General features: G+C 43.3%; 1 protein-coding gene across 1 annotated transcript in view; it reads right to left on the reverse strand.

Annotated features, from left to right (window-relative positions):
- LOC311244723 (solute carrier family 45 member 3) overlaps nucleotides 1–17,371 on the reverse strand; it is a 138,151-nt gene that overhangs the window by 103,203 nt on the left and 17,577 nt on the right.

Raw genomic sequence — 17,371 nt, forward strand, 5'->3', positions numbered from 1 at the left:
AAGTACCAAAAAAAGGTACCGTTGGGTACCGGTATCGATTCACAGGTACCGTATCGGTTCAAATGTGAAAGGTACCCATCCCTACTAATCAGGGGGCTGCTCAGGGCTCTACGCTAACCTTTTTCACTAGGGGCACAGGTGCTCCTAAATGAAAAAATTTAGGAGCACACAAAGAAATTTAGGAGCACCCAAAAATATTTAGGAGCACAGTGAAAATATTTCAAGTAACAGAGTTTTTTTTTTTTTTTCAAAAATAAATGTATATTTGTACTGTGCGTGCATGTGCAAACGGGAACGGGACACATCTGTGCAATAGCACATACCACCAAAGTCACTGGCCCACTGTGTGCGTGTGTGTGTGTATCATCTGCGTGTGCAAACGGGAATGGGACACAGACATTTGAACTATTAATTAAGTGATTAATGCCTACTGTGGCAAAGTTGTAGCCAACAACTAGGCCTAATAAGAAAGGCAGTGACATTGAACAAAAAGGAGACACTGGCTTTACAACCAGGGCCATCAGTAGAGGGGGGAGCTAGTGTTGCTCTTCTAGAAAAATAATCCTTTCAGGGTTGCCTATTGAAATACTGTACACCTCCAGTACAGAAACATTGTTTATGAGTTTGCGTGTCAGGTAGACCATTGATTGACAGTCGATTCTGCCAATTACGACGTCACACCACTTGCACTCTGGCCGTCCGGCGCTGCAGCTAGACCTTTTGCCACACCGCTTGCACTCTGGCCGTCCGGCGCTGCAGCTGGACCCTATTGCCCACCTCTGCGGTTGATAACGCTAGCCAAGTTAGCTGTACACACATACACAGTGGGCCAGTTGTAGGGGTGTAACAATGCATCGCAATGCATCGATCCTACTTTGCAATATTTACAAAACATGACATTGTTTTCTAACTCTAGCCATGGGAAAATGTTTAGCCAATTCACGTTAAATTTGTATGTCTTCCCTCCGGCTCCAGTGGGTGTAGCTTCGCTAGCTACAGTGGCTACATTGGGTGCTACAGTGGGGTTAGTAGTGGGTGTAGCCTCGCTAGCTTGGCCAACTTCGCTAGCATGCTGGCTAGCGTCAGTATCAGTATCTTGGTTAACGTTAACCATCACCTCTGTAACATGAGCTGCCTCGCCTGACTTCTCATTCTCCGGTATCTTTTGCGCAAAATAAAAATGAATGGGCTTCGACATGGCTGTATTGTCTGACTCAGACAGTGACGCTGATCATTACTTTCAGTTTCCAGTCGCGTGACCACAGGAAACTCTACTGTGATTGGAACGTTTATGCGGCTGTGAACTGTGGGACTTGTCGTTTTTTAAGGATTCTCGCAGCGGAGAAAAAAAAAGAACGAATGAGGCTGTAATCTGCATTCGCATGCCGTGCGAGTAAATGATTTTTCAGGTTCGCACACATTTTTAGGGGCATATGCAAGCAATATGGTCGCACTGTAGAGCCCTGCTGCTACCAATGCTGTAAGTGGATACTAGGGGTTAGGCTTCCTGGGAGCCAGTTTTGTTTAACTTCCAGTAGTCCATTCAAGGACATGGTCCCATAGACCCCCCCCCCCCCCCCTTTTGGCTGAGTGGCATAGCCTTTATAAAATCTTTATAACTCAAAAACTTTGGTGATCGGGCCTTTTCTCGCACTGCACCCCGACTCTGGAACTCCCTCCCTCAGTCCATCAGAGACTCCCCTACCCTCTCCACCTTCAAAGCTCGCCTCAAAACCCACCTGTTCTCCCTTGCCTTCACCCCCCCCCCCCCCCCCCCCTCCAACCCGATTGATGTTTGTCTTCTGTCGCTGTCTTTTTGTGCTATCTCATGCTGTCTTCCCCTGTTCCCCCCATGGTCTCATGTTCCTTTTGTTTCTTTGTGTTTTGTTTCTTTGTTTTTACTATGTTCCTAACTACTGTCAGCGACTTCGGGTCATTGAGAAGCGCTATAAAAATAAAATGAAATTATTATTATTTATTTATAGCCTTTAAAAAAATTTAAAAAATCTTCATAAATTGCATTTTTCTACAAATTGTTTTTACAGATATTTCTTAGGGTATTTGTATTAGAACAGTGAGTGGCAGGAAAGCGGGGGTAGAGAGAGAGGGGATGACATGCAACACAGTTTCCAATTGGAAACCAGGACATTGCGGTTACATGCTATGCATCTCAGCGTGGTGAGCCACCAGGACATTGTGATTGGTGTGCGTTCCAGCGTGGTGAGCCACCAGGACGTTGTGATTGGTGCGCGTCCCAGCGTGGTGAGCCACCAGGACGTTGTGATTGGTGCGCGTCCCAGCGTGGTGAGCCACCAGGACATTGTGATTGGTGCGCGTCCCAGCGTGGTGAGCCACCAGGACGTTGTGATTGGTGCGCGTCCCAGCGTGGTGAGCCACCAGGACGCTGTGATTGGTGTGCGTCCCAGCGTGGTGAGCCACCAGGACGTTGTGATTGGTGTGCGTCCCAGCGTGGTGAGCCACCAGGACGTTGTGATTGGTGTGCGTCCCAGCGTGGTGAGACACCAGGACGTTGTGATTGGTGCGCGTCCCAGCGTGGTGAGCCACCAGGACGTTGTGATTGGTGTGCGTCCCAGCGTGGTGAGCCACCAGGACGTTGTGATTGGTGTGCGTCCCAGCGTGGTGAGCCACCAGGACGTTGTGATTGGTGTGCGTCCCAGCGTGGTGAGCCACCAGGACGTTGTGATTGGTGTGCGTCCCAGCGTGGTGAGCCACCAGGACGTTGTGATTGGTGTGCGTCCCAGCGTGGTGAGCCACCAGGACGTTGTGATTGGTGTGCGTCCCAGCGTGGTGAGCCACCAGGACGTTGTGATTGGTGTGCGTCCCAGCGTGGTGAGCCACCAGGACGCCCCCAAATGTAGTTATTTTTATATGCCTTTTATTTTTTGGAGACTCAGGTCTTTACCACCAACAAGTGGTTAGTAAATTAAACACTACAAATGTAGTGTTTACAAATGTCCCCTTTTCTTTGTTAAGAAGTTACGCTCTCCTCTGTAAATGGTAAATGGTGCATTTATAATATATATCGCTTTTATCCAAAGCGCTTTACAATTTTTTTCCTCACATTCACCCATTCGCTCACACACCAACAGCAGAGGCGACCATGCGACGTGCCAACCTGCAGATCGGGAGCAATTAGGGGTTAAGTGTCTTGCCCAAGAAAGGACACTTCAACACACTGCCCGGGAGGAGTGGGAATCTAACCCGCGAACCTTCCGATTACCAGACAGAGCCACGGTCGTCGCTCTGTGTCTGGTGTGGAAATAAACGTAGTCACCGCGGGGAGCCAGGCGGCATTACGCTGGAAAATCAGCACAACGGCAGTTTCTCTGATGTGTGGAAATCAAGGGCATTACCGAGATGAGGCGGGGCGAGTTCCAAACATGAAGACATTAGCAGTTACAAACTCTAATAACGCCTAGGAGAGCGAGCACAGCGTCTGGGAGCCGGCTTCCGCTACGGTGAAATCAAACGGGGGACCGGCTCTGCTTGGTTCTCACTTGGCAGCCGGTTCTGAGAGCTTTTTCAACCTGTTCTAAAGAGCTTTTTCAAGATTCTGTTTTTCTTCCCTCCACGGTCCGCTGATCAAAGGTCGCCTCGACATTTTGGCTTCATCTTCTCACAAGGAACCCACATGACAGACAAATCTTCCCGTAAGTTAGAGGCAAGGATGCACACACCCACACACACACAAAGCAACACACCCACACGTAAACACACACACACAAAGCAACACACCCACATAAACACACAAAACACACACACCCACACAAATAAACACACATCGTCCTACTGACACAGTTCTGGCACCAGTTTTTGTGGCCTTTGTGTATAACTATGTTTCTGTTCATGGTATTTATTTATATTATTACTCATATAATAAATAAATAAAAACTTGTTTCCCTAGAAGCTCATTATTCTCTGGCAGTCCACGTGAATTCTGCTTTTAAAGCCAGAATTCTCGATTCCAACCATTGATTTCGTGCAAACCCTCCACTGAAACCAATACCAATACACTCATGATAGACAGGGTGGCAAAAAGCAGTAGCATTACTACCACAACAAACAACCTGCTGTAAGAACGCGGTGTGTGAATCACCATAGGCCCCGCGATGCCATATTATCACGGTACTAGAGTTACCATGTTGTAATATTGCGATATAGTGATTTATTACCTTTTTTCAACTGCAAATTATGTCCCAAACAGAAAACTCAACATCTGCAATAATTAAGCAATAATACACGAGAACCAGTGGAATGTCATGAATATTGCCACGGCTGTGATGCGCCCGCAGCCACGAGAGCGATGCTCGAGTGGCGTAGGCATCACAGAGTTATGGCCGTTTTTTTACACATCGGTATCGGTCCGATATCAAGATAGGGCCGATATGGGCAGATAAAAAATAAATAAAAATCTTATCTTTATTTTTACATGTTTTGGCCTTAAATAGTTTCAAAATATCTGTCATTTCTGAAAATAAGTTACAAAAGTAAAAAAATAAAAATGCGTTTTGGAAAATAGCTCTTTATTTGATTATCATAAAAAAGTGTTTTCTATACAGAGATATTGACATCGGTAAATATCGGTATCGGCCAGAACAGCAATATTAATATCGGTTATCGGTATTGGCCACAATTTTCACATCGGTGCATCACTAGTTCAAAGATAACTGTGTTCAATAACGAGCCAGGAGACTAGAGCGTGTCAACTGCGTCTGCAACCCATAACATCCTGGTCCCTGCTGGGATGTACCAACTCCACACACCACTGTAGGGGGGTTTATATTCCCCATTCCCTTGTAACATCTCCTTTTTTTTAAGATAACAACAGTTACAACATTCCTTAGTGCAAATTATTATTAATACAAGAAACCCCATAAACGTCCTTATTTAAAACCCTAATCATCTTTTCTGTGACTTTTACTTTTTGATAAGAAAGTCTAGTGCTGGTTGAGCATTATGCATACTTTATGTTGGCCTTTGTCTATAATGTGGCCACAAAAATGGAAAGGTTTAATCATTTTTTGTTTGCACTAAGTTAATACTTTGACAAATGTTGCCTATATTTTTCAGTCAGTTCGGTCTTTGTGTGCCAAACATTATTAAAAGGTAAACTTTTTTTTTTACCAAATAAATGAGAAGCATGTTTAAATCAGCAATGCCTCCCCTCTTGCTGTACCAAAATCTCTCCTAGCTAACCGTCACTGTCAAAATAATGTGCCTGATGTCAAATGGCCTCATTCTTTCAGTTATTGCATGACTACGTCCTTGAGAATAACTGAAAAGTTGGATTATTTTTAGGCTATATATATCTTATGTTGATGTATGGTATTTTTGGAGTGTTACATTTAAAAAAAAATAAAAAATGTATACCGAACCGAAAACCGTAAACCTAAAACTGTGATACGAACCAAACCGTCGATTTTGTGAACCGTTCCACCCCTAATCGTTGCTATGGAATTTCAAATGGAGTAGGCTATCAACCAGCTTGGCAACACAAACAAATGACATATTAGTCTAATTTAACGTTCCCGTTAACTATAAACGAGTGTATAGATATAGAGGACGGGCCTACATCTAACGGTATTCATAAAAACAGCATTATTAGACATGCCAATCCAACAAAAGATGAGCTGGATGCGCTGCAATTAATCCTTCAACACCACCAAGTCGACGGCCTGGGCATTGAACTGGAACTGTCTGAGGTGCTGATGACTTTTTCCGACTTTCGCTTGCAGACTCCCCTATATTTATCCACTTGTTTATAGTTAACGGGTACGTTAAATCAAAAGTAACGTTGTCCGCGGAGTAGGTCATGTTGACACAGTTTCCGTTTGATGAATGGCAGTTGAAACTTTCTACCACATTCTAAAGCCAGCGCAGTGGTATATTCATGGTGATTTAACCGTGAGTATACTCACGGCTTAGAACGCTCTCGACCAATCACAATGCGTGGTCAGACCTACCTGTTGTATAACAAATATATATACATCTGTTCTATCTAATAAGATAACATTTTCAGTCTGTTCACCTCACCCCAATCAATTTGTATTGCAGCAAAATGAGATTGTCAAAGAAATATTAAAAAAAAAAAAAAAAAAGTATATATAATATTTAACAATATATCGGCACCCAAAATATTTGTAAATTATACCCCCCCCCCCTTAGTAAGAACATGTGGTCAACACTGAGGTGCAACTGTCCTAGCCGACATACAGACCGTACACACTTTCTCTCTCTCTCCTGCCCTGAGTTAAGCCTCCTGCATGTCCGCCTGTCCCGTTACGTGGGGCGTTTTAACCCGCTTGTTCCTGGTTCAGCGGCTCAGCCCGGCCATAAGCCCATTCAATTAGACATGCACACGAATGCGCTCGCACATGCACCGAGAGACACACACACACACACACTAGGGCTGGGCGATTAATCGATTTTATCGATTAATTCGAATGAATGATTTAGGAAGATAATTTTTTAATGAAAATCAACAACAAATTTTTTTTACAAAAATGTATGTTTGGTGAAAGTTTGATTTGCACTTTATTAATCCCAATAGGGAAATGCATTCTTGTTTGATGATCAAGAGGCACCTTTTATTTGTTTTAAGTGAAGTTTGGTGAAAAAGCAAGTTATTGCACTATTAATCCCAATAGGGACATTCATCTTTGTTTGATCAAGAGTAACCTTTTATATATATATTATTATAAAAAAAATTATTTAAGTGAAGATTGGTGAAAGTTAGGTTTGCACTTCAATCCCAATAGGGAAATTCATCTTGGTTTTTGTGTCAAATAAAAACAAAGCTTATTTGAATGATTTCCTTGGCGTTTCTAGTTTTTAAGAGAAAAGAATCGATTAAAATCGTAAATCGGATGTGGTGTGAAAAAATCTGAGATTTTATTTTTAGGCCATATCGCCCAGCCCTAACACACACACACGTACACCCACCCCGGCCATGTCTGCACCTCACGCCTGCGGGCCAAGCCCCAATCCTCCACGGAAATGCTTTTAATTTGATAACAGTGTGGGGAGTGGAGGTAGATCAGAGAGAGAGAGAGAGAGAGAGGTACTTAATCATCAAGAGTGTGATCTGCTTTAAGGTATCTCCCGTTCCCGCGGCCCAAAGGCGGATCAATATGAAGACGGAGTATGGCTGAACGGCTGCTGGCAGCGCTTCCCTCCTGCAAGAGTCACTCCCTGGGCATCGAGAAGGCCTCTGGATGGCTCACGGTTTGGAGATCGTCTGGCCTCGCTGGGTCGGCCTGAACCCCCGCTTCCTGAGTAACCCAAAATATTTTCACTCTCTTATCTTTCCCTCCCTGCTCAGATAAGTTGAGAAAACACAACTGGCCTCACGAAACATCAACAACCAAAAAAAACTAAAGACACTGTTCTGTTATAATTGTTGCCAAAGGCGTAATATCTCATCGGTATGCAATTATCTTTCTCTGCTACAAATAGTGTAGAATACACACCCTGGCAGTAATCATTAAGAGCAACACTGAGAATGCTGTTTAGGCTTTCGTTGCGTGTCAGTAAGAGACAAACATGTGGATATTCAACAAAGTAAGAATAATGAGCTTTATCCCGGGTAAACCACGCCAGAACACCCAAGAGCTCCGGCTCCGCCCATACAGCGAGCCACGTCTCCACACCCAGCTGGCGACGCTCTCCGCGGGACAGACAGAGGACTAAAATAACAGCATGCGTAACTAAATGTAAACATACAGGACACACTGTAGACCTTAACATCTTAAAACCCCACTTCAGTTCTTACACCTTAAAATAGTCAAGAGGGAACAAAATGTCTCTCAGATTAAATTATATGCCGTTCGCTAAATTTAAAATCTCAACTGTTAAAATAAATTGTTGTTTATGCTTTTGCTAAAGTGGCCTTGGCCGACTCTCACGGCGAGCCAAGTTTATAATTCCATGGTAGCCTGGTCCACAAACCCGGGCTCCTCGGGCGCTGGCAAAAACCCAAAACGTGGCCATAAGACATATTTCTCCTCACTCCAGGGTTCCCAGACATTGCAAAATGAAATTCAAGGACTTAAGTAATTTTCCAGGCACTATTTTTCATTTTCAAGGATACAATTCACTTTTAAATGCTGTTTTTTTTTTAAGCATCTTCCTCACCTGCTTGCCAGCTAGAGCAAGCTAGAGCATCACACGTGATTTCTTGATTCAGAACAATTTGATCATGGATGAACAAAACATTCAATGCGAATGGTTGATTTGAATTTCAAGGACTTTTTAAGCACCTTGTTAAAAAAAGCACCAGTTGTATTAAAAAAAAAGAAAGAAAAAAAAAAGAAAGATCAATCACTTTAAGCACTTCAAGGACCTTGTGCGAACCGAACCCTGTTCTCCTCACTCTGATAAACACAGGAGACCATAGCAGCCCTGTCAGAACAGGAACTCCCAGCACGCCGCACGCTGAATCCTAAATGTCACCCACGTTATGGATAAGTCCAGGGATGGGAGGAATCAATCAGTCATTGTGTCCCATAGCAAATTAACCTTTAAAGTAAATACGTGATGCTGGTGCTAAAACATGCGGTTGCTCCACTAATTAGCTTTATGCATGTGGTACCTTTCAGACTAGACACCTGTCCAGCGATGGCCTCGGCTCAACGGGATGCTAAACGATCTCCTGGCGGGATGTAGTGGAGCTGGTCTGTGTTTGCAGGCTGAGAGGAACACACGCATGTGCGACACGTAGTACATACGCGTGAATGAACAAACAAACCAACCCACCCACCAACCAACTAACCCACACTACCCACCAACCCACACTACCCACCAACCAAACAATCACCCAACCTACCCACCCACTTACCCACCAACCAACTAACCAACCAATCACCCAACCCACCCACCCAAAACCCAACCAACCAACAGAGGTTACAAAAGTTCTGGCATTATGTTCTATGGGCACTATGAGCTGCTATTTTTCATATATTTTTATTTCATTTTTGGATGAAAGGCACAGGTACAGGCATACAATGCACATAGAACATAATTTAAATTATTTGCCAACTACACGCATTGGCTTGCCCCTTGCCTCATTTAAAATAAAAAATCCTACCCCCTAATCCCTGCACCAACCACCGTTGACAAAAAAATTATAATAATAATAACCCCCCCCCCCCCCCCCCCCCCCCAACCCACCCCGTCATAGGCCTGAGAAGAAAAAGAATTGAGCAAAGATTTCAACAAAGACCAAAAAAAATTAAGGGAATTATACAGATATAATTAGTTATGTCCTATGAGCTGCTTTTTGTATGCATGTGATCATCTCCTGTACTGCTTTGAACCAGTCTACCATCAAACACAAGGGATTTCTCACAGGGATATCAAACCTGAAGACTTCCACCATGGCCCGGAATGACAGTGTGATGCGCTGATCATTGGGGCTACTGTTCGCAACCCAAACACCAGCCCCCCAGTGATCAGTACTGACTATCTGTATGTCATGTATGTCATATATGTCCTGATGAATTGAAAATGGGGGACCCTGATGTAAACAAGACGAAAGTCTTTCTCTGGTCTGCATCCCCTTAACAATTGTGTGTATTGAGCTGTACTGTATTGTACCCATTCTGCAATCTGTTAATAAAGTTTTCAATCAATCAATCAATCAATCACTGTCTCCGTGGTGTGTCATCACAGCAAATTTCACAGTAGCGTGTTTAACGAGAAGAAGAAAAAACGACATGTATCGCCGTTAAGGGAACCATGGCTACACTGCCCTCAAAACTCTAAAATAGATAAGACGACTAGCTGGGATGGGGGTATACGAGATCAGAGACGACGACAATGAAAGGAGACTGCTGTTGTGTCCCCCTGAGAAACCGGGGGAAGAGTGTGAGAAGAACACTTATCTATGTGACTTCTCTTCTGAAAAAGATTCTTGCTGCAGGACATGAGTTAGGCTGGTGGGAAAACAGGCGTTCATTATGACAACACACACACACGGGCTATTGCCGACCAAAACAGACAGCACTCATGGGGTTCGGACAGAGACGCATTCATAACAAGTCCACGGAGGAGCCCGATATGGAGCTCTGGATGCGATCTGGAACACTCAGGGACTTGTTGCTGCGTCTCTCTCGCTCTCTCTCTCTGATGTTCCCTCTTGGCTGGGGGGGGGACGACGACGCGTAGAGGCGATTGTGTGTTGAGGAGGCAGAGGGGGAGGAGGCGGAGGAGGAGGGCCTTTCCAGCTGTTGCTGTTAGGTAACCCCAGGAGTGCCGGGGTCGTGACCTTCTCCAGCACCCATCCAGAGACCTGGAGCCGTGGTTGTGTTTAAGGAACGGTTAAGGATGACTAGTTGTGAGCACACCAGATGTCTTGTGGGAAGCTCCAGGCCTCTGAGACGTTCTCAGCGGAGGAGATGGAGTGCGGAGGAGGGCCTCCCAGCTGCTTTCTGGTCAATTGGAAGCACAAGGTCATGAATCCCTAGTCGCAACTGTCCATGGAGAGTTGTCAGAGTCAGATGTGGGTCATGTAGTATTTATCAGAACTGGTTGGCCTAAATTCTTGATTAGGGATGTCACGTTTAGGGCTGGGTATCGTTGAAATCGTTTTGATTCCGGTGCCAAAACAGATACTTTAAGATGATGTTCAACACCATAGTCCCCACCAGACTGGTGGACAAGCTGATCGAGCTGGGTCTGAGCTCCGCTCTGAGCGCCTGGATACTAGACTTTCTGAGTGAAAGGCCTCAGGCTGTCAGGGTGGGGGGTCAGACCTCCAACACCTTCACCCTGAGTACCGGGTCCCCCCAGGGCTGTGTTCTGAGCCCCCTGCTGTATTCACTCTAAACACATGACTGTGTGGCCAGGTTCAGCTCCAACTCCATAGTGAAGTTTGCGGACGACACAGTGGTGGTGGGGCTGATCTCTGACAACGACGAGAAGGCCTACCGGGAGGAGGTTGATGTACTGGCACGCTGGTGTCAGGACAACAGCCTGCTCCTGAACATTGGTAAAACCAAGGAGATGATCGTGGATTTTAGGAGAACACAGCAGGGGGGACACACCAGCGTTTCCGTTAGCCGGTAATTACCGGTATTTGACCGGCAAAATCTGTTGAAGTCCGACATATTTAATCTCTCCGGTCATAATGTCCGGTGAAAATAATTCCCTCTAAACACAATTAGATTATTTGAATTGTATTAAAATAGGCTAAAATTAAATAGCCTATGCGATGAACGAAACAAACAATCATTACATTTGTTTCATCGTTGCTTCACCAAGCAGCCGGTCTAATAATGACATCCTGTCAGCGCGAGCTGGCTGCTGATATATTTGCGAGAAGCATCCATCTGCCGCCGGCAGGGTGCAGTACTCCAATTCAGCCATTGGCAATTCAGCTGTTGGGTGGGGGCGCTGCCGAGCGGTTTCCAGACCGGACCTAAAAACACTGCTGCTCCATGCTTCACGTAAATATATCAGCAGCCAGCTCGCGCTGACAACAGGATGTCATTATTAGACCGGCTGCTTGGTGAAGCAACGATGAAACAAATGATTGTTTCGTTCATCGCATAGGCTATTTAATTTTAGCCTATTTTAATACAATTCAAATAATCAAATTGTGTTTAGAGGGAATTATTTTCACAGCACATTATGACCAGCACCAAGTCGTTGGAAGGTAAGATAAGATAAGATAAGATAAGATATTCCTTTATTGATCCCCTTGGGGAAATTCAGGCATCATAGCAGCATGGGGGGGAGGGGTACAGGTAGTTACCGGTAATTGGAGTGGAGATATACATCACGCAAACCCACGATAATGTTGCCGTCTCTCTCTGCCAAATTTCTCAGTTCTTCGCTTGATATAATTAATACAAATGTCCAATATAACGGAATTCGTTAGCTCATAAAAATGTGATTATAACAGACTGCTGTTTATTAAGGTCGGGCAGACTGCCCACCGACACCTCAAGTCGGCAGCAGCATGAAGTCTCGAGGGACTCATTTTATTTGGAATATATTAATGACTGTATATACGCAAAAGTAGCCTAGTTTTAAGTTAAAATATTATAAATGCCTTGATGATGTCATTCTTTATATAGGCCTATCAATTGTTTTTAAGCTCAATAAACTCTGACCGGAATTTATCCCATTTGTCCGGTAGATTGAAATCTACCGGACACTCAGACCTGCAAAAATTCTAACGGAAACCCTGGGACACACACCACTGTAGATAAACAGGGCTACCGTGGACAGGGTGAGCAGTAGGGGTGGGAATCACCAGTTTCATCACGATACTATAAGATATAGATTTATTTTTGATCTCTTCCAGACATTTAAATGAAAAACAATCTATTGTTTTTAATACAAATAGACCTCCTGTTCACTGTTTTTGGTTCGTTTTTCGTTTGAACACTGAACTCTCCACACACAAGCACACATGAGGACACACACAACACACATACTGTATACGCTCACACACTAACAGACACTTTAGCACGAACACACACATGCTGCACACGCACACTCAACGGTCACTTTACACAATGAAAAGGCCACAAAAACAATGTATAAATAAAAAGAACGGGAGTGGTTCTTGTATAGTAAATAGATGGATATAGCAAGATAGCATAAGGATATATAGTATAACTGTATATTGTATAGTATTGTATAGTAGTGTACATAAGACCCAGTGCCTCATCCGTAGCTAACACTGTATTGCACTATCGCAGGACCTTAGCATGTCTTTACCATGCTTTTTGTAAACTGTATGTACATTATACCTGTTACTGTTATGTCTCATTCTATGTCTTATTCTTATTTTTATTACTTGTATTATTGCACAATCGCTGCAGGCATGACCACCCGCATTTCACTGTATGCTTGTTGTATGCCGTGACAAATAAAACTCTTGATTTGACTTGACTTGATGATTCCGGTTACTAAATGGTGCCAAAAATCTATACTTTTTAAGATATGTTAAAAAAAAAAAAAAAAAAAAAAATCAATACCATGCAAACACTGAATGCAACTTTGTTTGAATGGCATCTCTTGTTCTATGAGAGAATCATAATTACATCTGTAAAAAAACACAGCCGGGGAGCCAGCCTCTCAGATAATCTAACATTAATAATTACGATTAATGTCTGATAACATTACGGAGGGGAAAAGGACACAAAAGTATTTTATAATTTAACTTTTATTTATTTATCCTTTTGTCTCGCCAAAGAAGTAGGCCTAGTTTTAGGCTAAAAGTAATAGCTTCTAAAATGCGTACAGTTAATTAACCGTGACATTTTTTAATCGCAATTAACACTTTGAGTGCCAGGGACGCGATTTGTCGTTAGTTCATGCCGCCAGTTGAGTGCCACCAACGACATATAGCATTTGTTTGTCGTATTTTAATTTTTATTTATATCAACGTGTGCCCTATGTGTGTGTGTGTGTGTGTCTGTGATGCTGATCAGGAAATGAGAATATATTTTTCAGATCGCTTCTCTAGCGTGCATAAGTACACATAATACTATCGATAATCTAGCGTTTATTTGAAAACGATTCATAAATAGGCCGAAAAATTACTGTTTTTTGTGTAAGCCAGAATATTCCAGTAAAGGGCGATTATCACGGAATCTATATATTTTCCTGAAAAACGAGGGCTTTTCAAAATGCTATAAAACGGAAATGAACCGATTAAAAAACAATCCGTCTCGACAATGTTGACTACAAACAAGTCATTGATAAACGACGGGCAGATTAGACAGTCACATAGCCATAATTTAAGACAGAGATTATGTGTTTAGAGCGCTATCATTGAAGTGGGTGGTGGCATCCAACGATAAATAGTGCACGCCACGCTGGCAATCAAAGTGTTAACAATTTTAGTGCCGGCCATTTAACATTGAAAACCCTGTTGAGTGCCAGCATCCACTTCAATGATAGCGTTAAAAACGTATAATCTATGTTTTAAATTATGGATATGTCTAATCTGCCTGTCGTTTATCAATGACTTGTTTGCAGTCAACATTGTCGAAACTGATTGTTTTTTTATCGGTTCATTTTCGTTTTATAGCATTTTGAAAAGCTCTCGTTTTCAAAGAAAATATAAAGATTCCGTGATAAAAGGCATTTACTGGAATATTCTAGAATACACAAATTTTTTAATTTTTCGGCCTATTTATGAATAGTTTTCAAATAAACGCTAGATTATCGATAGTATGTGTACTTATGCACGCTATAGAGGCAGGCTGAAAAATCGATTCTCATTTCAGCGATCACAGCCACAGAGCCACATACACAGATAGGGCAAACGCTTATATCTCCGTGAAAACAGGTCTGATTATCCTAAGGCTGCGGTTAGACTGACTGATGTTTTCATTTCGTTTTGAAGATGAGTTTCGCTTTTCCAGGTCGCAACGTAGTGGCAGCCGAGTTAGACATTCGTTTTGCAACCTGAGCACAGTGATGTAGTACAATGCCAAAGCAGTAGGTGGCAGTAGGTGGCGAACATGAAGGCAATTTTCAACCAATCAGAACTTGAATGAGGACACTCCACATCCTGTTCAAAATCTCAAAAGCCACCATCTTTAAATGCCTCCGCGAGTCATTTTAGCCAATGAAGCATTATTTTTCAGCAAGAAATAAAGTGCAATAAACAAAAACGAATACATTCACTGTGTGTTCTGCCTCATTTGTTGATGATTTGTTGATGAAACAAAACTAACATCAACACAAGTGACCACCAAGAGCGGATAGTTTAGTCTCAAAAAAGATCGTCAATGTTGTTAGCTACATGCTAACGTGAATGGAATATGCCATTATAACAGTATAGCATTGTGGCTAGCAGCTAACGTTAGCTCACGTCAGTTAGCCAGCCAGCACCAAACTGATATCAGGAGCTATCAGTAGCTAGATAACATTAGAGACAACGCCTCGTGTATTAAACAAAGGTGAATAGATGACTGGGCCATTTTGTTTAATGCTTGTTAAGATTGAAAGAGGAGCTCTGAGCTAACAGGGTCTGATAGCTAACGTTAGCCAGCTGCTCATGCAATCGTTAATGCTAGCAGAATTAATGGATGTAAACTTTATTTAACATATTGCAGAATGGGTACAATACAATACGGCTCAATACAAACAATTGTTAAGGGAATTCAGACTGTTGTAGCTTGGACTGGGGTCCTTATAACAATAACTTGACAACACATGGTAGCTGCAGCTATAGCTCTGTTGTCACCGGACGTTGGTGAGGGCACGCAGATGTGGGTATCTACTGCGCATGGGCGTTGAGCAACAACGGCTCCGCGCAGATTACACGACACGTTGTCGGCGAGTTTTGGCGAGTATCCAAAACGGAAACACAATTTCAGCGTTTTCAGTAGGGCCAAAACGTTTCCTGCCAAAACGGCATTTCTATCTAACAGGGACAGCAAACGTATTCAAAACGAAAACAAAAATGGTCTGTGTAACCATGGCCTAAGACTGGTAAAATAGATTCCTTACCTGAGATCAGATGTTATCCAAAAAGATTATTCCAATTCCTGATCGCCATTCCAAATATCGATCACGCTTATTGATTACAGTGTTGATACTGTAAATACATAATCCACAGGTTTTCCGGACCGGCGAGGACAATCGATCCTTCAGATGCCTTGAGGGAAAAATTAAATGAGGAAACTGACCACTCCCCCTGCATCAGTCAGAACTGATGGGGTGCAGTTACACAGGGAGAGACGATAGGTCTATTGGGAAGATACCGCCCCCTATCTCAAACCCTGCCCCTTTTCTTGATCCTCCAATCACAACTGTGTTTGTCCGAGGTAAGCGACAGTTGTGATTGGAGGATCAAGAAAAGAGGGCAGGGTTTGAGATAGGTCTATTGAGCTCAGAGAGACTCTGCAGCACTAACCCGAGGCTCGATTGATGAAATATGAATTCAAATTCAAATCGCCAATAAAAAATAATACGGCAAACAAACGACATTTCACGTCGTCGGCACTCAATGGGGGGTCTGATAAGACGACAATTGTCGTGGCTGGCACTCAAAGTGTTAATAGTGACATCCCTATTCTTGGTTTAACCTGCTTGGGCGGACCGGATGGGAGGGTGTCCAGGAAGTTTAAAAACAATTTAAACCCGCGGGCGGCTAGGTGGCGCAGTGGGCAAGGCGCTCGCCACCAACGCAGGAGATGCTGGGTTCGAGCCCAGCTCTCAGCGTTGCTACCAGCTTGGCTGGTCGTTCATACTACAGTATTAGGGGGTGGGAAGCTGGTGGGTGGGGATCGGACGTTGTGGGCAGTAGAATCAGGAAGCGACGGGGGAGACGTGACCCTCCCACGCAGACCCTCGCCGCTGAGAGATCGCGCTGTGCAGGTGAAAAGATGCGACGGCTGCCTCCTCGAGTAGTAGTACCGGAGGGGACACGTGATGCAAGGCTTCGTCCGCATTGCAGCCGGCTTGTGGGAGGCATGGCCTAACAACGTTCGAGACAGGGGAGGGTAGAATTGGACAATACGAAATTGGGGACGGGAGTTTAATAGAAAAATGGGGAGAAAAAGTAGATACAAATAAAAATGTAAACCCTACATCATTAAACCCTACCCTACGTCTTTAAACCCTACGTCTTTAAACCCTACCCTGTCTTTAAACCCTACATCTTTAAACCCTACCCTACGTCTTTAAACCCTACCCTATGTCTTTAAACCCTACCCTACGTCTTTAAACCCTACCCTACGTCTTTAAACCCTACCCTACGTCTTTAAACCCTACCCTATGCCTTTAAACCCTACCCTATGTCTTTAAACCCTACACGACTACCCTACGTCTTTAAACCCTACCCTATGTCTTTAAACCCTACCCTACGTCTTTAAACCCTACCCTATGTCTTTAAACGCTACGACTTTAAACCCTACGTCTTTAAACCCTACGTCTTTAAACCCTACCTAGAGCCATATGAAATCAGTTTTATCTTTTTCCAAATTCCATTTTATTTTTTTCCAAATTCAGTTTTTTCCGTTTTAATATTTCAGAATTCTGTATTTTGCTTTGTACGCTCATTTTACCATCAGAAATAGTGTCTAATAAGTGGGAATGAATAAATGTCCACAATTTAATAAGATATAACAGTCCATTTAATAGGGCTGTCTTAAATACTTCGAAGCTTCGTTCGATGGGCATGGGATTCGAATATGAAAATAAAATCCGATTATCTAAAAAGAATTTATAAAAAAATTATATATATTTTTGCTAAATCAACTCTGCCTCTCTTTGTTAACTACAACAAGCAATGCTGTTTGTTATTTAAGATGAGGTCGGACTCGGCACCAACAGATTTGTGTTCATTGTGCTGCTTTTATAAAGCCTCAAATGACGGCTTACA

This window comes from Notolepis coatsorum (assembly GCF_963971535.1).
Source record: "Notolepis coatsorum genome assembly, chromosome: 18".
Lineage (NCBI taxonomy): Eukaryota > Metazoa > Chordata > Actinopteri > Aulopiformes > Paralepididae > Notolepis > Notolepis coatsorum.